Source organism: Phyllostomus discolor, chromosome 12 (assembly GCF_004126475.2).
Source record: "Phyllostomus discolor isolate MPI-MPIP mPhyDis1 chromosome 12, mPhyDis1.pri.v3, whole genome shotgun sequence".
Lineage (NCBI taxonomy): Eukaryota > Metazoa > Chordata > Mammalia > Chiroptera > Phyllostomidae > Phyllostomus > Phyllostomus discolor.
In genome coordinates, this window is record NC_040914.2 from 3,232,862 (window position 1) to 3,258,686 (window position 25,825).

A 25,825-nucleotide genomic window follows, 5' to 3' on the forward strand; every position below is an offset into this window, starting at 1 on the left:
TGATGTTTCTCTCCCTCTCTTTCTCCCTCCTTTCCCCAGTCTCTAATAAAATCTTAAAAAAAGAAAAAGAAACTGGACAGTGTTGAATTCAAGAAAATGTTACAGAACTATCAATAAAATACCATTCAAGTTCTTTCATTTTCAAATCGGATTTTGCCAAGAAACTATATGCAGAGAAGGAGGCAACATCCACCTAAGGAGTCTTCACAGTGGTGAACATAATGTTCCCTGGCAAAATACTGTTGAAAATTGAGGTTCATCATATTATTTGCTCTACTGTTGTCTTTGACCAAACATTTCTGTAATAAAAGTTTAAAAGGCACACAAGCATGTATCCCAGCACCTAGATATATCACTTTTTTTTAAGTAAAATTCTTCTCAGTGCTTGTCTTAATTGTATTTTTAATGCTTCCCGTGCCCCATATTTATCTGCCTGAAGGGCTGAAACATGTTCTTAAATTTTACTGCTGCCTAAGATTCTCAAATACAGAACAGAAAACGAGACTGTAGTAGATGTTGTATCTTTTCAATACTACAATAATTTGCAAAAGTTCTCAGTAGATTAAAACTGAATTCAGACCTGGTCCCATCATTTAAAACACCCCTTTCTGTGATCAAAGTTATCAGCAATTTCTATTTAAAACAGTAAGAAAGAACACACTTGAAACTACATAAAGTTTAAGAGGGCTTTCTTATACTCATAACTGATCATATATAAAGAGTTGTAATCCGGAGAAAATCTGAAGAGTTTCCCTTTAGAGAGTAGAGTGGATAAAAGGTGGCCTTCAAGTGGACTAACTGGGTGGAATCCTGGCTGTGCCACTTACCAGCTATGTGACCTTGGGCAAGTTCTTTAACCTCTCTGTGCCTCAGTTTCATCGTCTGCAAAATAGATATAGTAACAGTAACTACTGTTATTGAGTTAAATAAATTCATACATATAAAGCACTTAGAATCATGTCTGGCACATATTAAGCACCATATGTTTGATCTTATTATTATTCCCATACAATAAAGATTTGTTACCTCTGCTTTTCTGGAAAAAAGTTACTGACAAACAAGAAAGGTCTTATAAAGTCACCTAATCCCTGAAGAGAGTAAAAATCTATGTATCCTAGGGCGGGCAGCATCATGTTTCAGTAAAGTGATAGCTATAATTTGTGATCACAGAGAACAAATTTTAAATCCATTTCACTTATTAAGCCAACAGACAAATGGAGTGAAAAGAAGTCCTATTGACAGCAATGGTATGGCACAAAGTAGTTTCATTTCAAGATGACAAGCTAAATTAAAAAGCATATGTCCTCTCTATCCTCCCCAAACCCCAATAACATAATAGTAAAGGCATTCACAAAGGGAATCATAGCATAACAGTAATGAGAAGGGCTAAGGGACATAGTCTATTTTAATGCTGGCCACTTTCTAGAGGATGGAGGAGAAGAAGCAGTTAATTGTGTGACAAGACAGAGCAGAGCTAGACACTTCCCAGAACATGCAAAGTCAAAAGTGGGCAGAAAGGCAGAGCCCCTCTTCCTGGAGTAGCTGGATAAATGCCCAGCTTTGAGTGAACCATGTAAATATTGTACATAACTTTTAAAAAGTAAATAAAAAAGAAAACAATCCTTAAAAATAAAAAACGGACAAATGAACCCAAACTATTTATCAAGTAGGTACATAACCACGCAGAGAAGGTTTACTTCAAGTTAAAACAGTGTTTTGTCTGTACCTCTCTGGTGTTATTGTCAGCTAAGGAGAAGAGACATGAATATACAAATCAAAGTAATAAAAATCCTTTGAGTGAGCAGGTACAGAAGTCAGGAGTGGGAAATAGGTTCATCCACCTCTCCTCCATACTTCTCTGGCCAATGAATCAGCTAACTCCTATTAAGGCAAGAGGACTATTGGAAGAGGAACCTTTTGTCAATTACCTATATAATCAGCTCAGTTCTTCATTGACAATGATCACCAGATAGTAAAAGAAAACCAAGAGGACCAAAAGAACAATTAAGATGAAAAGCAGCCCTGGCTGCTATAGCTCAGTGGATCGAGCGCGTGCCTGTGAAACCAAAGGGTTAGTGGTTTGATTCCCAGTCAGGGCACATGCCTGCGTTGTAGGCCAGGTCCCTAGTGGGGGGTGTGTGAGAGGCAGCCACACACTGTTTCTCTCCCTCTGTTTCTCCTTCCCTTCCCCTCTATCTAAAAATAAATAAATTAAATCTTTAAAAGAATGAAAAGTAGATCATTATTTATTTTGTTAGCGCAGTGTCTACATACAAAGTATCGATTGAAGGTAATTATAGAGGATATTTATTGAATCAGCCATTGCATTTTGAAATCACTGTAATTGTATTTTCAGAAGTGCTCAATATATATTATAAAAACTAAACATGTTTAAATTTTAAAAAAGTCTATCAGACCCCAGAAGAAACACATTTTTGGTCCCAGAAAAACTCTTGAAAAGAAATTCTGGTATCTGCAGAGAGATCTGAGAAGCAAGCAAATCATAAGGAAGCAAATCATAATGGAAGCAGAAATCAAGAAAGAATTCTTAGAAATAAGAAATATGATTGCCAAGATAAAAAACAAGGAAATAAATGAAATGGTAGTAGAGTAGGGCATGGGGAGTACACACACACATTTTCTTATATTTTTTAAAATTAAGCAATGGAAGAATAAACCAAAAACCAATAAAAATGTTTACCTATGAGGTATAGAAAGGAACAAAAGCAGGGAAGAAAGAGACATACTTCTATCTACCTTGCTTTATAGTTGTATCTTTAGAACCATGTAAATATTGTATTGTATTTTATTTACCTTATTTAAAAGGTAAATAAAAAAGAAAACAATCCTTAAAAATAAAAAACAGACAAATGAACCCAAAATATCAAGTAGGTGCATAACCACACAGAAAAGGTTTATTTCAAGTTAAAACAGTGTTTTGTCTGTACCTCTCTGGTGTTATTGTCAACAAAGGAGAAGAGACATGAATATAAAAATCAAAGTAATAAATATCCTTTAATCCTCTATTTAAATTTGAAATATCAGTCTGAAATCATGATTTATCTTTTTCTTTCTGAAAAATGCATACTGACTTTTCTTTACAGAAAAGACCTAAAATTCACATCCCTATTGCAACAAATGCTCCTAATACAATTTCCCACCACAAAGAATCAGAGCTCCTTACAGAAATGGCTGATTCTAGATCTGGAATCAGAAACAAAAAGATAAACCCAGGATATCTTTCTTTCTTTCTTACTTTTTTTTTTTTTTTTTTTTGCAATCCTTATCCGAGGCTATGTTTATTGATTTGAGAGAGAAAGAAACACTGATGTGAGAAAGAAACATCAAGCCCTGGCTGGCGTAGCCCAGTGGATTGAGCACGGGCTGGGAACCAAAGTGTCCCAGGTTCGATTCCCAGCCAGGGTACATGACTGGGTTGCAGGCCATAACCCCCAGCAACCGCACATTGATGTTTCTCTCTCTCTCTCCCTCCCTCCCTCCCTCCCTCTCTCTCTCTCTGTCTCTCCCTCCCTCTCTCTCTCTCTCCCCCCCTTCCCTCTCTAAAAATAAATAAATAAAATCTTAAAAAAAAAAAAGAAAGAAACATCAATTAGATGCCCCCCCATTTGCACCCCAACTAGGGAACAAACCTAAAACCTAACAATGTGCCCTGACTAGGAATCAAACCCACAACCTTTTGGTGTACAGGACAATACTCCAACCAACTGAGCCAGCTGGCCAGAGTAGTCCAGGAATTTTTATCAGGCCAGAAGCAGGGAACCCATCTACTACCTGACTCATGTCAAAAAGACCCAAGGTCAACCTGAAGAGAAAGCTCTATTAATGGTCAATAATGGGACAATTTAAGCATCAAAAATAATAACTATTCTGGAGGAAAATTCATTAAACATATAAAAATCAATGAGTTTGGACTTGGCAATTTCTTGAATAAGATACCAAAAGCACAGACAACAAAAAATAGGCTGATTAGACTTTATCAAAATTAAAATTTTTGTACATCAAAGGACATTATCAAAAGACCAAAAAGGCAGCCCATAAAGTGGGAAAAATATCTCTAAATCATATATCTGCAAAGGAATTAATATCTAGAATATATAAAGAACTTCTACAACTCATGATCACAGCCCACTGGATCAATAAACCAAACAATCAAATTGTAAAATGGGTAAAGGACTTGAATAGAAATGTGTCCAAAGAAATAGACAAAGGGCCAAAAAGCACATGAAAGATGCTTAACATCACTATACATTAGGGAAATACAATGCAAAACCACAATGAGATACTGCTTCATATCCCTAAGGATGGCTATTATAAAAAGGGGGAAAAAACACAGAAAATACCATATTTTAGGACCACAAAATGCACTGGACCATACGACACATCTAGGTTTTAGAGGAGGAAAATAGTAAAAAAAAATTTTGAAGCAAAAAATGTGGCAAAATATTTAATAACCTGTGACACTGCTCCATCGCTGCCCCCTACCACAGCGAGCCAGGTAAGCTACACTCAGACTATAACATGTACCCCTTTCCCCCCCAGATTTGGGGGTGCATCTTATAGTTCAAAAAACACGGTAACACATTGGCAAGGATGTGAAGAAATTGTAACTCTATGGCTGGCGGGAATGTAAACTGGTACAGCCCCTGTGGAAAACAGTATGGCAGTTCCCCCCAAAATCATATAATTACCATAAAATCCAGCGATTCCAATCCTGGCTATATACACACAAAGAACTGAAAGCAGGAACTTGAATAATTATTTGTCCACCAAGGCTCCCAGCAGAATTATTCATGGTAGCCAAAAGGTGGAAATAAGCCAAATGTCCATCAACGAATGAATGGATAAACAAAATGTAGTATAACCATACAATGGTCTATTATTTAGCCCAAAAAGGAAGGAAATTCTGATACATGCTTCAGTATGGATGAGCCTACATTCATCCAAGTGGCAAGCTACTGCTCTACTTGTCAGACCACTGGTTTGCAGAGACCTGGCAGTGGTTGCAGTATCTGTGGCCTTTGGATAGTTGCTGAGGGAAAGAAAGCAGAGATCACAGTTTCTACTTTAGAGTCACAGCTAAGTAACAGGATCATCAAGCACCCTGTTTCTCAAGCTCAGGCTTGATCTGGATGGAGAGTGCCAGCTATTTCTCCAGGGAGCCTTCCTTCATCATTTATATCAGGGGTGTCAAACTCATTTTCACCAGGGGCCACATCACCCTTATGGTTGCCTTCAAAGGGTTGAATGTATGTAATTTCAACTCCTTAAAAGTTACGGGTAGTTACATTTACACAGTCCTAAAATTATTTCAGCCCTTTGAAGGCAACCGTGAGGCTGATGTGGCCCCCAGTGAAAATGAGTTTGACACTCCTGATTCATATGTTTATAGCATCTTTCACTACACACACACATATAAACACTTTCCTATCATTTCTCTAGTTGAATATGTTCATCTGTTATTCTATAGTTTCAAATTTTGCAACTGAATTTACCTTGCCAAAACTGATGATCAAATATAGATCAAGTCTGAAGAAGATATACAAAATGGCTAATAAGCACATGGAAAGATGCTCAAATCATTAGTGATCAGGGAAATGCAAATTAAAACCACAAGATACCACTTCACAGCCACTAGGATGGCTATAATAAAAAAGACAGACAATAACAAGTGTTGACAAGGATGTAGAAAAATTAGAATTCTCATATACTGCCCATGAGATGTAAATAGTGCAGTTTGGAAAACAGTCTGGCAGTACTTTAAAAGGTTATAACATAGAATTACCATATAATCAAGTAATTCCACAACTATGTTCATACTTAAAAGAAATAAAAAAATATGTCTGCACAAAAACCTGTAATTAAAAGTTAAGAGCAACATTATTCAAAATAGTAAAAAAGAAGAAACAACCCAAATGTCTTTCAACAGATAAACAAAATGTAATATAGGCATATAATGGAATAATATTACTCAGACATAAAAACAAATAAAATCCTGATACATGCTGTAACATAAAGTGAGCCTTGAAAACGTTATGTTGAATGAAGGAAGGCAGACATAGAAGGCCACATATTGTATGAGTCCAATAATATGGAATGTCCAGAACAGGCAAATCCATTGAAACAGAAAGTAGATTAATGGTTGTGTAGGGCTGGGATGACTGGAAAGAATGAGGAATGGCTGCTAATGAATATGTTTTTTTAGAGTAACGAAATGCTCTAAAATTAATTGTAATGGTAGTTGTTTAACTGTGAATATGCTAGAAACTACTGAATTATACATTTTAAATGGGTGAATTATTTATATATTAGTTATATTCCAATACAGCTGTTATAAAAAAAGATAGACTCCATAAACAAATCCCTCTTCGGAGAAAAAAAAATACAGAAAATTATTTCCTCTCTAGACCACAACAATGTAAATTTAAATATCTATCCTTGATAATGTAGACATTACAGGAAATTCTTTAGGGAGATTGGTTAAGTTTTGTCTATGAAGTTCAAAGCCCAACCATTTCTATGGGTTGTTTTTCTTTTTTTTTTTTTTTGGTCAGTTGAGAATGACACAGCCATATTTAGAAATGCACTCCAGAAAAATGCTTTGAAGACTTTTATTCACAACATTCATAAATTAAAAATACCTACCCAGGCAAGAAAGAAAATGCCTGAATAATTCTGTTTTCTCTTTTCTTAAGACTATCCTTTTTTGGCTTTCCTTCTATGTTACCACACTAAAAAGAGTGATATGGAAAGATGGTACTTTTCCTAGCTCTCCTCCTGCCCCTCTGGCCATTCTTAGTTGTATCTATGAGCCACACACTCCCCACCCCCACCCCTGCCTCCTCTGATGGACCTGAAGTGCTGTGTGGTTCTTCAGAGCTCTATGCTGTGCTGTCTAAAATCAACATATTCTCCCCGGGCAGGATTCCCCAATCCATCTCTCTAACCCAGCTCTTTCTCCTGTGCTCCAGATCCCTACTGAACAGGTCTCCAAAGTAAAATGTCCAAAACCCACTCTCCCTAGTCTTTCAGGGTTCCTTCCTTGTGTTGATAAATGGCATCACCACTTACCTAGATGAACAAGCCACATTTACATCCAGTTAATCATTTAGTCATAGTATCTCTCACATCTTTCCCCTTCTATCTTCACTGCCAATCCAAAATTCAGACCATCTTTACCTCTTACCTGAATTACAGAGAGCTTCCTGAATAATTTTCCAAATGCCTGGACTGCTCCCCTCTTGTAGCTGTGTGATTGTTCTAGAGCCAATTTAATCATGCCACTCTCCTGCTTAAAATCCATATGGCTCTCCACTACATTTCCGAACTTTCTTAAACCACAATCCCCAATCTCTGCCTAATACTGCCTGGTTCTTGCTGAGCCATGCTCCCTCTCACCATCTATACCTTCAGTTCCCTCTGCCTGGTAAGCTCTCCTGGCTTACTCTCACTCCTCCTGCATATCTAAGTTAGACACCACCTCCTCTGGGAAGACAGACACCTTGAGGAAGACTGAGTTAGGAGTGACTTTGTATGCTACCATAAGGCCCTGTTTTTAGTCTTGTCTTAGCATTATCTTTGCTGTACCATACTGTTCACAACTGCCAGTTTCCTTTGTGTTTCCCTGTCACCTCCAATCCCTAATACCACGCAGCTCATTCAAGATATTCAAGAGGGCTAAGCACACTGTAAACATTCAATAGATATCTGTTGAATGATTAGTTCATTATTAGTATTATTGAATGACCATTTCTTTATAGCATTCACATAGCCTTGCCATCCAGAGTAGTTAAATGCTAGATATAAGGTTCTGCTTTATAAGGAAAAAAAAAAAGCTACTGATGACATATCATGTTTATACAAGTACTCTTCAATAAAATGAACCATTCATGAAATGCTTACATTGGGTCAAGCATTATACCTGTAGCATTAGATACATAATCTCATTTAATGCTCACTAAAATTATATAACACAAATAGCCAACATTAACTTAACGGGTACTAAATGTCAGGCATTTTGCTATGCACTTTACACTGCTACCTAATTTAATGTTCACAATGACCCTGTGAGGTAGGTAGGACACCTAAAGAGGTTAAGTGAGTTTTTCAGGTTCTTGCCACTTGGACAAGGTAGCAGTCACCAACAGAGCTGAACTTGGGCGTGGTAGTTTGCCCACCGGAGGATGGGTGCTCCATCATTGTACTATTCCACCTCTGTCAAATATCTAGGCAAAAACATTGTTTCTCACTCTTAGATGATTTAAATAAAACTGTAGGCTTCTTGGAATTGACAGGAAGCTGAGCTGGAGTGATGAAAAGTAATCTGCCCTAGCCAGTGTGGCTCAGGGGATTAAGTGCTGGCCTATGAACCAGAGTATAGCTGGTTCGATTCCTGGTTGGGGCACATGCCTGGGTTGCAGGCCAGGTCCCCAGTGGGGGGCATGTGAGAGGCAACCACACACTGATGTTTCTCTCCCTCTCTCTCTCCCTTCCCCTCTGTCTAAAAATAAATAAAATCTGAAAGAAAGAAAGAAAGAAAGAAAGAGAAATAAATAAATAAATAAAAAGCAACTCTCTTTTTAGAACTGCAGTCCTCAACCTTTTTGGCACCCATGAACTGGTTTCATGGGAGACCAGTGGTGGGGGTGACGGTGTGTCACAGGTGGCAGCCTGGTTCCTAACGGGCCACAGACCGGTAGCATGGGTTGGGGATCCCTGCTTTAGAACATCATACCCATTGCATTGCTGATGATACTCAAGCTCAACTTTCCAGTTGAGAACTCTCTCCCAAGACTAGTCTCATAAAACATCTCCTAAGGTCCTTCAGATTTACCTAGTCATCCTTCCATACCCTGCTCCTCCAGCTGTATTTACCACCAACCCTGAGCCTAAACCTAAAGTGTTATCCCTGTCCCTGTTCCTTTGCCTTTCTACTCCTATATCCAATCCTACCAATCTTGTTCACAGTTCACCTGCTCTACAGCAACTACTCTATAAATGTTAGCTACTGTTACTATTATATCCTAAATGCCTTTCATCCTCTCTTTTATACCCTTGCCATTCAGCTCCCAAGTAACTATCCTTCCAGAGCAAGCATTTAAGGCTGAGAATGCCATTTATGAGGACCAGAAGCCAGGCTGCCAGATTCTCAGGCTGCAGCTCTTTCAATGAAAGTGCACAGAAGGTATATCTCAAAACTAGCTGATAGAAAAAAGCAAAATCTAAGTAGCAAACTAAAAATGTATGAGAATGTCAGATACTGGAATTAGAAACTAACAAATGGCTCCAATCCCAAGGAACCAAACATTCTATTTTATTCCACTTCACAAAATTAGTAAATCAGCATTCAATCTATTAACACAGTGGTTCTCAACAGTGGAGATGATTACACATGCATGCATGCCCAGGGGACATTTAGCAATGTCTGGAAGCATTTTTTAGTTGTTGTAACTGGGGGAGTGCTACTGGGTAAGGCCAGAAATGCTGTTAAATATCCTACAATGCATAGTGCAGCTCCCTGTCACCTAAAGACAAAGAATTATCCACCCAAAAGGTCAAAAGTGCAGCTATTGAGGAACTGCTAAACAAATGCTTGGAGCTCCTTCCATATTCTAGTACCTAATGTGTAAAAAGTTACAACTTCCTGAGAAGATGATACAAACTTCCACATAAATTAAGCTACAACAGGTTCATAAGGCAGTAAGAGGTATCACTGGGAAGAGACGGGTAAATGCTAAAGTGGTTTAGAAACAAATGCAATGAATTTAGAGGAAGGAGAGTGCCATAGAGGCTGAGGCCTGGTCAGAGATCTCTGAGCAGATGGGTCTTAGTTCACCTCAGGCCAGCCAATCAAGGCCCCCAAAGAAACCAGAATCCACCTTTCCAGCCTTACTCATAACAGGTCCCTTCGACTGACCCTCTATTCCTGCCACACTATTCACCCACAACAGCTAGTCCACAGGGTCACTACCTCCCACCCCTATTGTTACCATTGAAAAACTCCTCACCTACTTCATAAAAGCTCTGCGCTCCATTTGAGCTGTACCTGCCCCACCCCCAAAGCTGAGGAGGACATATTGTCATATCAACCCAATGGTGTGCCTATGGAAAAATGCTTTAAATGGCTCAGGCCCTAAGGCCTTGCCCTCTTCCACCTAAAATCAATATTTAGCAGCAGCCAGAGAGGAGCTGCCTCATTTCCTGTAGCTGCTCGGTAAAAATAGGAAGTGGCGGAGGAAGTTCACAAAGCAGAAACAAAAGTAATCACTGCCCAGCTTCCTGAACACAAATCACTGAACAGGGAGGATATCATTAAAACATCAAAACGGAAGGCAGGCATGGAGAGCCAAGGCCGGAGGAAAGGAAGTGACATTTCTAGGTTCACCAAACCCAGACTTCCCCCAAAGAAAAATATGTGCAAAACCGGACACTAGCCTATTATACAGAAACAGTCTCCAAGGAATTAATTTAAATAATAAATTAATTAAAATCATGCTAATTTAAAGAATCACGTGAAAATTCCTGAAACATTAAAGTCTTATCAGAGTAAAAAATATCAATGAAAAAGTTTTAAGGAGGCCAAGATTAAACTATTTTTTTTTCTAGTCAAGAAGTTACTACTAAAACTGCTGTTAAAACAAAACAAAGTAAAATAAAAAGTTACTAAATAACTGGTTGGTTGACAAAAGTCTGAAGCCCACGTTATCCTACATCATCCTACATCGATCTATGAAAACTCAAGTAGAAACAACACTACTAAATAAATACTCTAATCACAGAATTCTAAATAATTCTAATCAGAGTTTGAATCTATCCTAGTTAAAATAAAGGTGCTTCCACACGGGCGTCCCACCAACAGTCAACCCTGTGAGTTGGGCCTGGATGCTGCAGGCACCCGGCATGCAGACGCTACCAGTGCCTGCTGCCAAGGAGCTTCAGGTCTGTCTCTTCATGTGACACCTGATTGCCTTTTGTGTTGTCACTTGCTGTATAACAATTTGTCACCACAAAATATGACATTCCTCTATAAGACAAAGCAAGCTATTATCAGATCTGAAGAGCTTTTACATTTGGTAATCTACAACTGACTGATAATTCCATTTAAGCAGAAGGAAAAAAGTTTCTAACACAAGTAACTAGAGTTGAAATTTAGTTTCTAAATAATACAGGTTAAAAAAAAAATAGGCCAAATGTGTTAAACAGGCACATAGGTGAAGGACAATTTAATTTTGTTAAAACTGAGGGTATTTGGGGGATAGAGGGAAAGAGGAAGATCAAAGGCTAGTTTTTTTCAACAGTCACTATATAAATAAGTAGAAAAGTAAATGAAGTGGAAAGTAATCACCACATATACAGTTTCATTAAAAAAATTGTGAACATTGAATTTTTTAAAAATCCATTATTACTTGGTCCCACTGAGGACAGACCTAGCTATCTGTCTGATTTATGGTACTAAATTAACTTACTGTATTCCAGGACTCGTGTTTAGTCTTCTTATGAAGTCCAAAGACTAACTGTCAAAGTCTGCTGCCACTAAAACAAAACAAATACTAGAACTTTTGAAAGAATTTTATTAGAAAAACACTCTAAGTCTAAAATATCTTTGTTAAACAGAAACCTTCAAAAGAAAACCAAAAGGGGGGTTGGGAGACAAAGCATGGTCAAGAAAAGATTTACCTATAAACAACTACCACACATCGGGAAAGGGTGACCAAAATCAGCTCTTAAAATTCTGAAAAAGTTTGCTCAGGAAAAATGAGGTTTTTATCTTTGGTCCATAAAATGGCTTTGGACCATTAAAATTTTTTACATCAGCCCTAGTTGGTGTGGCTCAGTGGCTTGAGGGCCAACCTGAGAACCAAGGGGTCGCTGGTTTGTTTCCTGGTCAGGGCACATGCCTGGGATGCAGCCAGGTCCCAGTGGAGGTCACACAAGAGGCAACCACACACTGATGTTTCTCTCCCTTTCTCCCTCCCTTCCCCTCTCTAAAAATAAATAAATAAATTCTTTAAAAAAAATTTTTTTTACATCAAATGTGCCCAAGCACTATGAAAACATTCCCAACAACAAATTGTGCTGCTTGATGGAAATTCAAGTGTATATCAAGAGTGAGAATAACTAACTACTTTAAAGTAAATAATTTCTTAAAACCACAAAGCACTGATATAATTTTTCAATCCCAATTTTTTAAAAATTCCAAAAATATATACATCTATTAAAAACCTGTAGTTCATTTTTGTCAAAATGTGTTACAATATGAAAAAGTCACTTAACTTTGTTTAAGCCTAGTTTTAGCCCAGTTATCCAAAAAGTTTCCAAATTTGTAAAAGCAAGCTGAACTAGCGAGAAATAATGTATCAGTTAGAAAGTTATTTCAGAAAACTCAAAATTCTATAGTGCTACTAGTTCTTAACAATTTGCACTGTAAAACCTACCCATAATTGACTTCAAATGGAAAAAAACACAAGTATTTATAAAGAAGTATATAGACTTACAGCCAAGACAGTGGTGTAGGTACATATGCTTTGCCTTCTCACACAACCATAAGAAGGATCACAATTAACTTCAAAGCTAGAAACAACCAGAACTGCCAAAAAATTGAACTGTATGGAAGTCCAAGGTTTTAAAGAAGAAATATTCATCCAGACTGATAGGAGGGGTGGAAAGGGGGAGATGGGGCAGAAAGGACATGGTGCAATGGAGGTGGCAGCAGCAACAGGCAGAACGGGCAGTCCCACATTCACATGTAGCAGATAAAAACTGTGATGGACACCTGGAGAGAGAGTGATCCAGCCCCAGGCCAGACTGTGTAGCCCAGGATTCCAGTGTCAGGAAATAAAGTCTATTAACTTCTGGCTATAAAAACCAGTAGCGGGTGAGGCAGCAGAAGAAACTGACAGTCTCTTAAGAGAGTCTGTTTAAAAGACCTGTATGGTCCTGGGACGTATGCAAACCCACTCACTCTGGTATTCACCACTAGGGCAGCAGCAGGAAGGGCACCAGTCCCACACAGGAAGCAGGGGAAAAGACTGCAAAGGGGTGAGTGCTGAGCAAACGGCATTGTTCCCTCTCTGACCCCTCCCCAACATACAGTGCCACAAAGCAGTGAAGCAGATTGCCTTGCTCTGGCAATACCTAAGGCTCTGCTGGTAACAGTTGTGCCAAGACAAGAGTCAAAGCAGCTTTACATAATACACAGAAACAAACATGGGGAGGCTGCCAAATTGAGGAGACAAAGAAATATGGCTCAAATGGAGGAACAGGTCAAAACTCCAGAAAAGAAACAAAGCAAAATGGAGATAACCAACCTACCAGATGCAGAGTTCAAAACACTGGTGATAAGGATGTTCAGGGAACTCAATGAGTACAGCAAATACACAAGAGACAAAATAAAGGTTACACTAAGGGAAATAAAGAAAAATCCGGGCAAGATGGAGGAATAGGTGGGCGCACCGTACCTCCTCGCACAACCAAGAACAAAGCAACAATAATTTACAACAATGATTTGCAGTCATAATAACAGAACTGTCAGAGGATTTATCTAAATGGAAGACGGACAGCCTAGAAGTTGAAGTAGACCCGTACATCCAGACTGGTAGGGGACTACGAGCCGAGCGAGCAGGCGTGGGGCTGGCGCGGGTCGCAGGCGCGCAGAGGTCGGGGGAAATTTGGCGCAGAATCGGCGCAACAGCAATCCAGGACGCAGGAGCGAGCGCAGTGGTGTAGCGGTGATCCCTGAGTAAGCAAGCGGCGGCTGGGGGAATCAGTGGGGCAGCGACTGGGGATCAGGGCAGAGCTCACAGCCCAGAAGCCCAGGGAAGTGTCTGACTCCAGGAGAACGGAAGGGTCGCCATTGATCCCTCCTGTCCCCGCTCCCGCCCCTGCCCCCACATATAACGTCACAAGCTAGCGACTGGAGCGCCCAGCACTGGTGAACACCTAAGGCTCCGCCCCCCACCGTAACAAGAGCGACCAGACCGGAGAAAAAATAAATAAATAAGTAAAATAATAGGAGAGACGGGGAAAGACGTAAGATATGTTTCCAGCAGAACAGATCAGACCCCCAGGACTCATCCTTTTGAGTGACCAAGAAATAGCCAATCTATCAGATGCACAGTTCAAAACACTGGTGATCAGGAAGCTCACGGAACTGGTGGATTTTGGATCCAAATTACATGAAAAAATGCAGATTACCATAAAAGGGATGCAGGAAGACACACGGAGAAGAGCCAATTGTGAAAGGAAGGAATCTGAATCTCAAAACAACACAGTGGACCAGAAGGAAGATAGAATCAACCAAGCAGGAGAGCATGATGAAATAAGAATTCAAAAAATCGAAGAAAAGCTTAAGACCATCGAGGACACCTTTAAACGTTCCAACATCCGAATTATAGGGGTACCAGAAGGGGAAGACCAACAACTGGAAAAGTTATTTGAACAAATAATAAAGGAGAACTTCCCCAAACTGGCAAAGGGAACAGTCTTCCAAGAAATCCAAGGAGCGCAGAGAGCCCCAAAGAAGTTGGACCCAAGAAGAAACACCCCAAGGCACATCATAATTACATTAGCCAAGGTAAAAACGAAGGAGAGAATCCTAGAAGCAGCAAGAGATAAGGGGACAGTAACCTACAAAGGAGTTCCCATCAGACTGTCAGCTGATTTCTCCAAAGAGACCTTACAGGCAAGAAGGGGCTGGAAAGAAATATTCCAAGTCGTGAAAGGCAAGGACCTACATCCCAGATTGCTCTATCCAGCAAAGCTCTCATTTAGAATGGAAGAGAAGATAAAGTGCTTTTCAGATAAGGTCAAATTAAAGGAGTTCATCATCACCAAGCCCTTACTTTATGAAATGCTAAAGGGACTTATCTAAGAAAAGAAGATAAAGAAAAGACATGTATAGTAAAAGGACAGCAAACTCACAATTATTAACAACCACACCTAAAGCAAAACCAAAAGAAACTAAGAAAACAACTAGAATAGGAACAGAACCACAGAAATAAAGGGCACAAGGGGGGGCTAGCAGTAGGGATGGGAGGAGGAGAGAGGGGGAAAAGGTATAGAGAATAAGTAGCATAAAATGTAGGTTGAAAATAGATCGGGGGAGGGCAAGAATAGTACGGGAAATGTAGAAGCTAAAGAACTTATAAGTATCACATATGGACATGGACTAAAGGGGGGGAAGGTGGGTGGGAGAGGGGGCACAGGGTGGAGGGGAGTGAAGGGGGAAATGGGACAACTGTAATAGCATAATCAATAAAATATATTAAAAAAAAAGAAAAATCCACAGGGAACCAACAATGAAAGTAAGGAAGCGGGGGTTCAAATCAACAATTTGGAACATAAAGAAGAAATAAATAGTCAACTAGTACAGAATGAAGAAAAAAAGAATAATAAAAAAAAAAGAATAAGAAGATTCTGGGATATCTCCAAATGTGCCAACATCCAAATCATAGGGCTGCCAGAAGGAGAAGAGGAAGAGCAAGAAACTGAAAACTTACTTGAAAAAATAATGAAAAAAAATTTCCCCAATTTGGTAAAGGAAATACGCCTACAAGTCCAGGAAGCACAGTGAGTTACAAACAAGTTGGACCAAAAAAGGGACACACCAAGACACACCATAGTTAAAATGCCAAAGGTTAAAAACAGAGAATCATTCTTTAAAGACTTTATTTATTTATTTTTAGAGAGAGGGGAAGGGAGGGAGGCAAAGAGGAAAAGAAACATCAATGTGTGGTTGCCTCTCCCATGCCCCCTACTGGGGACCCAGTCCATAACCCAGGCATGTGTCCTAACTGGGAATTGAACCAGTGACCCTCTGGTTTCCAGGCCAGCACTCACTTCACTGAGCCACACCAGCCAGAGCTAAAGAGAGAATCTTAAAAGCAACAAGAGAAGAGAGTTACCTACAAAGGAGTTCCCATAAGACTGTCAGCTGATTTCTCAAAAGAAATCTTGAAGGCAAGAAGGGACTGGCAAGAAGTACTCAAAGTGACAAAAAGTAAGGACTTGCAACCAAGATTATTCTCTCCAGCAAAACTATCATTTAGAATGGAAGGGCAGATAAAGTGCTTCCCAGATAAGGTAAAGCTAAAGGAATTCATCATCAGCAAACCCTTATTACATGAAATGTTAAAGGAACTTATCTAAGAAAAAAGAGATCAAAACTGTGAACAGTAAAATGACAACAAACTCACAACTATCAACAACTGAATCTAAACAAAACAAAAACAAAAATAAACTAAGCAGCCCTGGCTGGTGTAGCTCAGTGGATTGAGCACAGGCTGTGAACCAAAGTGTCGCAGGTTCCATTCCCAGTCAGGGCACATGCCTGGGTTGCAGGCCATGGCCCCCAGCAACCGCACATGGATGTTTCTCTCTCTCTCTCTCCCCCTCCCTTCCCTCTCTAAAAAATAAATATTTTTAAAAAATAAATAAGCAAATAACTAGAACAGAAACAGAATCACAGAAATAGAGATCATTTAGAGGGTCATCAGCAGGGTGGGGGGAGGGAGAGAAAGGGGGAAAAGTACAGGGATTAAGCAGCATAAATGGTAGGTACAGAATAGACAAGGGGAGGTTAAGAATAGTATAGGAAATGGAGAAGCCAAAGAACTTATATGCACAACCCACAGACATGAACTAAGAGGGGATTACTGGAGGGTAGGGGGCTACCCTAGCAGAGGGCGTCAAAGGGGAAAAAATTGGGACAACTGTAATAGTATAATCAATAAAATATACTTTAAAAAAGGAAACACAAAAGGGGTAAATCAAACTGTAATTTGGAAATTATCTTACTATGGAGAGGAATTATACAAATTTTAAATAAATACACTCAGATCTAAGATCATTTCTGAAAACTTAAGGCATCCATAAAATATTTTATCAATAGATAATTGTAGCAGATTACTCCTCCAGGCTGGAAACACGGACTCCAATTTTATACACCCAGCAAGCCTGCTCATTCCTGAAAAAGAACAGCAAGTTAGAGTCACAGCTAGGGAGCCCATTCTACCCCACAAACATTCCAGCAGGTCAAATATTTAGCGATGAGTACATTCAAGGAGTCTCCTCCCCACCACTCCCACAGGCAGGGATGAGAGCCTCAGAAAGCAGTCCTGCAGTGGCTCACTAGACTGGCTTCAAGAATCTGTCTCTCATCTAGGCCAGGAGCCTTTACATACGTAAGCATTTACTTAGGTCCTACTATGTGCATGGCACTGCTCCAGGTTCTGGGGATGCAGTAGTGAATAAGACACACAACTCTTGCTCTCTAGGAGCTTACTTATACCCTTAACAAAGAAAAAAAGAGAAAATAGTCATGTTCTTATCTTGTAGGTAAGATGCTCCAATACAAAGAAATTGCACGGAAACAGGCACTGCCAAAGTGCTAGAGTTATGGTTATGGGTTTGGGAGTCAGACTGACCTAGATAAGAATTCCTCTCTCAGTAATTATCAGTTGAATAATGACACTTATTAACTCTATGACCTTAGGCAAGTTACTTGAACTCTTGTGCCTCAATTCCCTCAGTACTATGCTGAGGATTATGTCCATAAAGGACAACACTTGGCATATCCTAAGCCTCACTCAGTAAATGGAAGCTATTGCTCTGAACAGGCCAGGAACTACTCAGAGGGCAGCATTTTATCTTCTACTGAAATTCCTCATTCTGACCTACCATTAGCAAAATAAATAAATAAACAAACAAACAAACTCCACTCGCTTCCAACTACTGCATAGTTATAACAACTTTGAAAAATATTACTTAGCTTCCTGAAGCTCTGGCCTGAACTTCCAAAGCCCTGGAAACAAACTAAAAGGAGAGCTGCTCTGTGTCCTCCAGAAGGAAAGGAGGTCACAGCTCATTCCATTTCCCTGCTCTACTCCCTCATCTTTCAGTCCCAGGCTAGAACAAGGACACGGCAGAGGAAGGGATCCCCTGGAATTAGAGTTACTTTAAGCTCTAGGATGTAGTGTATGTATTCTCTACTACATTGAGGCCCAGGGGCAGAATAGGTGAGAAGGACCACTTTCGCCTCTCCCAGCCTAGGTTACAATAGCCTGCAGCAAGTACTCAAGTCTGGGAGCCAAGCCAGCTTTCCTCTGCCTGTGTTCTCAGGCACATATATCCACCTCTGGAACCTGGGAGTTGGGTGGAGGAAAACTCATGTAACCCCAAGTTCCCTAGTCATAATTACTATTTCACTAGCACCTAATCCTCAAATCATTTTTAATAAAACACTGGATTTTTTTCAGCTAATATTTAACTTTAATTCTATACTCAAAAACTTTTATTTATTGATTGATTTTATTTATTTCTAGGGAAAGGGAAGGGAGGGAGAAAGAGAAGGAAACATCGATGTGCGAGAGATACATCGATCAGTGGCCTCTCACACAACCCCAAATGGGGACTTGGCCTGCGACCCAGACATGTGGCCTGACTAGGTATCAAACCCACAGCCTTTGGGTTTGAAGGCTGGTGCTCAATCCAGTAAGCCATACAAACCAGGGTATCAAAACTTTTCCAGCCCTGGCTTGGTGTGTCTCAGTTGCCTGGGCACCGGCCTGTGGACTGGGTATTGCTGGTTTGATTCCCAGTCCGGGCGCATGCCTGGGTTGCAGGCCGAGCCCCTGGTGGGGGATGTGCAGGAGGCAGTCACACATTGATGTTTCTCTCCCTCTCTTTCCCCCTTCCCCTCTGTCTAAAAATAAATGGATGAAATCTTAAAAAAAAGAAACTTTTCCATTATGACACTTTGCAACTACCAATTTAAAAAATCACATATCTGACAGTGGTGGCCCAGACACAAGGAACATAGTCAAAATGGTCTTTTAAAAAAAGCAGTAACATCTAGGAATGAATCTTAGAAATCGACCCAGGAAATAAAGGGGCCTGCATACCAGAAGCTCACTGGCAGCCCTGTCCACAAGCATCAACCTGGAAGTCCTGCGATGTCCTTGCATTAAGGAGTCATTAAATAAATTAAACAGAAACACCTCACCATCTGAAAGATCCAGGTAAAAACCACATTTCACAAGCCCAAGATTTTATCATTTATAATTCGTATTATTTTATATATGCTAAGAAAACCTCTGCCACATGGCCTATCCCAATTCCACTCTCCCTCAAGGCTCTTTCCTGTCTCATTTCTCTACCTCAGTTCACCTGGAATATATGTCAGCTTTGGAACAAGTCCCTTTGTGCCTTTCTCTCTCCTTTCACTTTTTCTAGAACTTACCCTTATTTAAAATCCACTGTTTGGTCCTGGCTGTTGTGGCTCAGTGGATTGAGCGCTGGACTGAAAAGCAAAGGGTCGCTAGTTGAATTCCCAGTCAGGGTACATGCTTGGGTTGCAGGCCACGTCCCTGGTGGGGGGCACTCGAGAGGCAACCACACATTGATGTTTCTCTCCCTCTCTTTCTCCCCCCCTTTCCCTTTCTCTAAAAATAAAGAAATAAAATCTTTTTTAAAAAATCCACTGTTTGAGTGTCCCAGGTTCGATTCCCAGCCAGGGTACATTCTTGGGTTGCAGGCTATAACCCCCAGCAACCGCACATTGATGTTTCTCTCTCTCCCCCTTCCCTTCCCTCTCTAAAAATAAAAATAAATAAAATTTTTAAAAAAAAAGCCTTTAAAAAAAAAAAATCCACTGTTTGAATGAAACCATCTTGGGCCCCTTCAGTGCCCATGGAGACTTTCCTGAGTTCCTGAAGTCTTCACTGCCATTGCTCCTTTTAGCGTTGTACGGCTTCCCTTTCCAAATGAATTGTAAGCACACAGAGACAGAGGCTGGACCCATTTTTACATTCACTGCAGTGCACAGAACACCACCACCACCGCCACCAACAACAAAAACCCCCCCACATCTATCAGGAACTGTTTTAAAGATTCCACAAATATTGACTCATTTAATCCTCACTATAACCCCAGGAGGTAGGTACTATTACCTCCCCATTTTTAGACAGAGTCAAATGAGGTAAATAAAGGTCGTAACTTAGAGGTTAGTGACTAATATATGGCAGAGGCAGGACTCAAACCCAAGCAATCTGGACAGTCCTTACTCTTAACCTCTATACTACATTCTCTCTCTAAATGTCTCTCATTTACACAGCAGACATTTAAAATTTTATTTTTATTAGCCCTGGCTGGTGTAGTTCAGTGGATTGAGCACAGGCTGCAAACCAAAGGGTCACCAGTTCAATTCCCAGTCAGGGCACATGACTGGGTTATGGGCCAGGTCCCCAGTAGGGGTATGCAAGAGGCAACCACACAGTGATATTTCTCTCCCTCTCTCCTTCACTCTCCCTAAAAATTAATAAATAAAATCCTTAAAAATAAACAAATTTGATTTGTATTAGTTTTTAACTGAAATACAACATGCATACAGAGTGCAAAAATACATACTACAAGAGTATGCAAGAAAAACTAGGTCAGTCTAACAGCCTAGATTTCTGAGTCCTCATCCCAAAGGCAACCACTGTTTCTTTCATATTATTCCAGAAATTTTTGTACTTAGAAACCTCTTTTAGATCTTTCTCTTAATCCTTCCTTCCCTCTCTCCCTTCCTTTCTGTCTTTCCTTTCTTTTTTCCCCTCACCCAAGGGCATTTTATCATTGCTTTTAGAGAAAGAAAGAGAGGTGGGGTGGGGGTGGAGAGAGAAATACAAAAACATCAATTGGTTACCTTCTTGTATACATCCCGACTGGGGATCAAACTTGCAACCTAGGTATGTGTCCTGACTGGGAATCAAACCTGCAAACTTTTGATCTATGGGATGAAGCTCCAACCAACAGCCACATGGGCCAGGGCTTGCTTGCTTGATTGCAGGTTGTTGTTGTTTAATAGAAATGGGCACATATACATGTTGTTCTGCATCTTGCTTTTTTCACGTAATAGTATTTCTCTGAGCTTGATACATATCTGCACCCATGCTATTTTACTCAATTTTAAGATACACATATTTTCACACCTTCACCCAAGACAGTTTCATGAAGTCAGAGGGTCTTGGTGGGCTTGGGATTCATCAGGAAATATAAGTCACAAAAGGCTTTTAAATGTACAAAAGACATCAAGAGTTAGCCTTTCAGAAATGTGCATGCTGAATCAAGAGAAATCTACCAGATATTCAACATGTCACTTCTCCTATGATAGTAATAGCAAGTACCTACACCCTAGGGTTGTTATGAGGACTAAACAATGTAAGCACTTAGCACAAAACCTGACTAGCACAGTGAATCTAAGAGATTAACATCACACCTGAGGCACTGTTGGTGGCAAGTTATTGTTACTATTTCTTCAAGAGCTGGCCCCACTTTCCTTTCCAGTATCATTTCCCTCTACTCCTCTATTCATTCATACCTGTCCTTCCTCTACCCAAAATCTCCTGCAGGTCACATAATTCATGCTTGCTCACATCTACACTTTTGTATCTATTATCGCCCTGCCTAAGTCTTCTACCCTTACAGTGGTGCTGGACTCATTAACTTTTCCCCACAGCACTCAGCTCAAAAACAACCTTCTCTAAGAAAGTCTTCCCTGACAACTGCGGCTGGATTCTCTGGAGGAGCAGCTTGGGAAGAGCCTATCTGTCATGACTTCTACCTTCTGGTGCTCAGCTCTGTCAGTGCACTCAGGTTCAGCAGGACTGACGCAAGATTATCTAAGTTCAAAGATGACTGATGCATTAACCAGGCCACTTACTAAGTTTATATATATTGATGAGAGTTAATACTTACTGAGCCCTTAGCAGGTACCATGGCAGAAAGGAGGAGGTGTTACTATTATCCCTATTCTACTGAGCAGGAAACATAAATCAGCCAGCATCCCCAGAATATAACCCAAGTCTGGATGCAAAGCTCTCACATTCTCTCCTTTGCAAGAACTCTTCATGTGAAGTCACGTTCTAACCAGAGGGTATTAGAAGCATGGCAGCAAAGCAAAGGTAAGATTCTCCTGGCTAAAGGCATCAACAGGGATGCACCCATCTGATAGTACAGAGGCCCAGTGGGGAACTACACACAGCTCCTCTGCTCAAGGCATCCACCCACACAGTGCTACAAACACATCACCCAATTCCTCTCTTGGACCCACCACCCCAATTTCCATAAACACCGTCCCAACTCCCTCCTTCTAGAAACAGTCTTTCTTCTGAGGATACAAAATTCAGTTTAAGCATTCAGGCTACAAAGCATTCCAACCATGCTTTCCTGGGGTTATAACTGGGTTATTTTGGTTGAAATTAAAAGTTTTTCCTGAAATTCTTCAAACTACATTTATAAAATATCTCTTGGCTTATATGTTTTCTATAGGTACCTGCTTTGTGTAAAAATTATTCTGATTTCATTCTTAGATGATCATTGATTCATTCATTTAACAAAAACATAATTATTTCCGGAACATTATGTTCTAGGCCCTGGAGATAAAAGCACTGAACAAAAGAAGCGAGATCTCTAAAACCTGGTCGAGCTTATGTGTCTCCTGCTTTTCTAGGCACTTATGATACTTTATGGCAATCACTTATTCGGTTTTCTTCCCCAGACTGGGCCTTGTGGCTAGATCTTCCAATCTTCCAGTATAGTAACTGCCCTATACTGCAAAAACTTCATAAATACAAGCTGACTAAATTCACTGGATTTCATCTTTCTCATCCAGGGTGGAACCAGATTATGTCTGAAGTCCCTGAGCAAAGGTACAAATTGTACCTTACAAATTATAGGGATAGAAAACATGGCAAATACAACCCAAGTCAAGAAGGAAGAAAAGATATGATACATCAACTAATAAGAACCTGAGTAATGAAAGACAGGCCCTTGTGGGAAGCAGTGAAGGGCTCTATCACCTGGAGAAAGTATGGTCTCAGGAACATGTCCAGGGTCCGTTATAGGGAGAAAAAGAAATCACCTGCATCAAAGCCTGAGTTGGGGTTACTGAGTGGAGGCAGGGTGAGGGGGTGAAGTCTCTATCTAGAAGTCACGTACTGAATGAGTGGGAAGGAGCATGTATTGGGGAACAGGGACAGAGGCATGAAGATAGGCCTTAGAAAATGCTCCCAGGCAGAGGCAGGAAGAGAAGCAGCAAAACACAGGCACAAAGTTAAGAAAGTGACCATAACAGCTCCAAGTCAAGAAGGCCAATCAACAGGAGGTTCACAACAGCAAGAAAGAATGGCTCACCATGCCAAATATTTATGGTCAAGGTCAAGAGAAATGAGTAAGCAGCAGCCACTGCATCTACCAATCAGGAAACCCTCAAGAGGGCAGTTTCAGTAGAGATAAAGACATTTGAAGCACAACCCCTGATACATTCAGGCTCTCTGAGAACTTGTACTAAGAGAAATGGCATCCTGCCTTTTCAGTAACTCCAAAATTAAGCAATTCCTTGTTCAAGCCAACATTCCTTTTCTACCTAGGAAAGTCATAATTTTCCACTAAGGACAAAATCATAAGAGGGAAAAGAGAATGGACATCCAGCCCATCTGATGCCCCAGCCTACCAACTCTCAGATGCAATTATTTTCCTATAGACTTGGAAGACTCACTTAAAGCTGGTTTACTAGATGTCAGGTTTTCAACAGAATAAACATTTAGTAAAATTTTCAACAGAATCATGTGCAACTTGTTTAAAATTTTTTAAAGATGCTTAAAACATGCTGTCTTCCAAAAATCCAGAGATAATTTTAGATTGAAAAATCTAGGCTTGCCAAGGGAATCTGAGAGCTTTTCTATCTTGGTCTCCAATGCTAACCTACGTACTCGTGTGCAAAAATAGAGGAAGATTAGAATCTCAAATACCAGACTGAAAAGTTGCCACAACAAATCTGAACTCTTCATATGGTCTGTTATCTTGTCAGCAAGAAAACAAATGAAACAGCAATAAACTATTTACTTTAAAAGAGAAAAAGACTCAAACATGAAGTATTTCCTGGATTTGTAAAGAAACATGATTTTTTAAAATACTGTAAATAGAATTTAAAAACAGCATACACAAAATCTAAATATACAATGTGTAAGTAATCCTTTTACAAACATATACTTAGAATTTTAGATCTAAAATATAATAACATGGCAATTATAACTTTTTAGTAAAATTGGGACAACTAACCCATCTGGAAAATATTTCATATCTTACACCAAAACCAAATTTTAAGTAAACAGCTAAAAGTAAAAGAAAAAAAATCCTGTGAAATGAGAAGTAAACATGAATGGAATTTAACATTGGGATGAAGAAATCTTTTTAAATTTTATTTTATTGATTATACTATTACAGTTGTCCTGATTTTTCTCCCTTTGCCCTCTTCCACCCAGGACCCCCACTGCCTCACACAATCACCCCCACCATTGTTCATGTCCATGGGTCACATGTGCAAGTTCTTTAGCTACTCCATTTCCTATACTGTACTTCACATCCTCATGGCTATTCTGTAACTACCTATTTGTACTAGGGATGAAGAACAATTTTTTAAACATGTCAACAATGGGAAGAAAATACTACGCATTTTTTTAAATGAGTGTTACCTTTTCCCTCATTTGTAAATGTATCCTATAACAACAATCAGAAAAATCCTTTTGGTTGAATCGTTTATATTGTAACAAACGGGAAACAATCTAAATGTTCAACTGTAGCTAGAGCTTAGTTAGATTTATGACATACAACGGTATACTACAAGTCCATAAAAATGATAATGCATGCTTGTATTTATTGATATCACCAAAATGTTAGCAATGGTTATCACTGATAGGTTGGCGGATAATTGTCATTTTAAAAAGTACTGTCACAATACTTTTTGTGTGGTCTTAAATGTGAGAAGAGGATGAACTGCTTTTATAATGGAGGTGAGGGGCGGAAACGAGCTATTCTTAAATTGCCCCCTCCTCAAGCTAAGTGTTTATGTGGCAAATTTTGTGAGGACTATAAACAAAATTCTTATCATGCCAAGCAGGCACGCTTCTTTCCTTGCCCGGTGCGGAGCAGGAAGACACACCCCTGACCCTGCACTGGCCTCACACGCGCGGGTCCTTGGCCCGGTCCTCCAGGGGTCCCCGCGGAACCACCCCCAGCCCGACTGCGCCAGCGAGCTCAGCAGAGCCAGAAAACCGTCTTCTTGGGCGGCCCACCGCAAGGAAGGTGCGTGCAGCCAGCGGGACAGCCGCGGGGCGGCGTGAGGGCCACGTCCCCAACCAGTCCCGGCGGACCCCGGCCTCCCATAGGCCGTCGTCTCTCCGCCGACCGCTCCTAGGGCTTAAGGAGCCGGTCTCCCCGCCCGCCCAAGGGAGCTCCTCGCCCCGCCCCTCCAGCTCCGCGTCCGCCGGGTCCCCGCCGCTCCCCGGGCCCTGGCACGAGACGAGAGGGCCCTCCGGGCTTCCGTCCGCCCGGCCAGCACCCCAGAGCCGGGCGTCCTCCACAGCGGACAGGCAAGGGGCGGGAGCCTAGGGCTCTGCCCCTGTGGCCACCAGCGGAGCGGTGCCCCACGAACTCGTCCATTTTCCAGACCTGCCCGCGACCCACCGGCCACTGGCCGCCCCCAACCCCTCCCGCCTGCGCCAGGCATTGCCCCCTCGCTCTGGGTTCTCACCTGCGACGCGCCCCGGCCTCCAGCACACCGCCCGGCCCGGCTGTGTACACCGGAAGTGACGTCTACGGGCCGGCCCCGCCCCCGGCCGACGCCGGTGTAGCTGCGGACCCAGCGGCTCAGAGCGGAACCCCCCTTGCGCGAGCCGGACCTAGGCTGCCCCTGCCCCTCACCTCCTGCGTTGAAGACCGAGGACCTTCCTGTGGAACGGCTCGGGCTGGGAATGAGGATAGGCATTCC

At 40.9% G+C, this 25,825-nt stretch overlaps 1 protein-coding gene across 3 annotated transcripts in view; it reads right to left on the minus strand.

The window, feature by feature from the left end:
- Nucleotides 1–25,825, minus strand: part of GARRE1 (granule associated Rac and RHOG effector 1) — a 91,963-nt gene that overhangs the window by 61,475 nt on the left and 4,663 nt on the right. The window contains exon 1 of one of the 3 annotated variants that reach the window (XM_028530544.1): nt 25,589–25,645. The exons of 1 other annotated variant lie outside the window; for it this stretch is intronic. The gene's annotated coding sequence lies outside the window, so the exon portion shown is untranslated. Of the gene's footprint in view, nt 1–827; nt 2,086–25,588; nt 25,646–25,825 lie in introns of those variants that run through there. One more of the 3 variants, XM_036012789.1, reaches the window with a different exon arrangement.